The 1,435-nt window shown below is 40.0% G+C and overlaps 1 pseudogene; it reads right to left on the bottom strand.

Moving 5' to 3' along the window:
• Positions 1-779: 779 nt before the first annotated feature.
• Positions 780-1,234, bottom strand: LOC114618380 (annotated as a pseudogene).
• Between the last annotated feature and the right edge of the window lie 201 nt (positions 1,235-1,435).

Here is a 1,435-nt window from a genome sequence, read left to right as displayed (position 1 = left end):
TTTCTTTTTCTTCCCTGCCCCAACAATGGGATTAATTAAATTCAGGGCTTTGAAAGTGCTAGGCAGGTGTTTGACCTCTGAACTACATTTCCAGACTCTATTTTATGTGTTTGTATTCCACTAAGTGGATTTTCCTGGTCTAATATTTCAACTTTAATAACTTTTAGAGTATAGTCTAAAATGGTTTTTCCCTTTGTCCTGTAGATTATTATATACACATTGAATTATCTAAATCTGTTTTATACTTCCAAAACCTCAATTCCAATAAAATATAGAAACTATTCCTAGCCCTCTTCATTCCTCTCTTTTTATGTTAAAGTTATAATGTTATCTTCATGCGTATCACCAACTCAACAGTTCACTGCTAAAGTATTAGTTTGTATCGTAGTCAGTCTTTGGAATACTGATAGAACTGAAAGATGAGCGAACACACACACACACACACACACACACACACACACACACACACACGTTATACTTGTGTTCTTTTGAATCCAAGCTCTCATCTCCTCCTGCCTTCTCCCTCCTCCTCCTCCTGCCTTCTCCCTCCTCTTCCTCCTGCCTTCTCCCTCCTCCCCCTCCCCATTCCAATTTCCTACTCTTCATTTTTAACTCTTCCTTTTCTCTGAATTCAAGTCACCCTCTGATGTTGTTTCTTCACCACAGTAGAGTTTTGATGACATTTCTTTTCCTGGATGACATCATCATCTTCATCTTTTTTTTTTTTTTTTTTTTTTTTACTTAAGCATTCTTTAATGAAAACCGTGCATGAGATGTCTCTACTCCTGCATCTTCTCAATCGTTTCTTCTTTGTATTTGCCCTTCTCCTTTCCTACTTGCCGGGACTTGGCTTTCCTCTCCAGGATCTTCTTGCGGTCCTTGTCCAGCTTTAGCCTGGTGATAACTACCTTGCTGGGGTGGATGCCCACATGCACAGTTGTGCCGTTAGCCTTCTCTCGCTGGACTCAATCAATGTAGATGACGTATTTCTTCCTGTACACTTGGACCACTTTGCCAATCTGCTGGCCTTTGTAGTGTCCTCGAACAACCTGAACTTCATCATCCTTTCGAATGGGCATAGACCGAACATTATACTTCTGTCTCAGTTCTTTGGAAAGAGAGGAAGACATGATCTTCCTCCGAATGTGAGAAGGTGCATTGAAATGCCGTTTGCGGTTCTTGCTTCGGTCAGAAGTCACGAAGGGATTGAATTTCATTTTGGCGGCTGCGATCCACCGATGGCCGCCCATCATCTTCATCTTAATTCTCAGATTAAAAATTTCATAGATTTATAACAATTTAAACTTGCTTCGGTAGTTGGCCAAGGCCTCTAACTTTGACTTTGTAAATGTATACATAAAAAACCCAAATAGTGATTCCTTATTAGATCCCTTATTATCAGTTTACAAAGGGAAGGGCCTTTCTAATCTCTCTG

This window comes from Grammomys surdaster, unplaced genomic scaffold (assembly GCF_004785775.1).
Source record: "Grammomys surdaster isolate TR1022 unplaced genomic scaffold, NIH_TR_1.0 141, whole genome shotgun sequence".
Lineage (NCBI taxonomy): Eukaryota > Metazoa > Chordata > Mammalia > Rodentia > Muridae > Grammomys > Grammomys surdaster.
The sequence above is the reverse complement of the archived record's forward strand: the minus strand, read 5'-3'. Positions and strand labels throughout refer to the sequence as shown.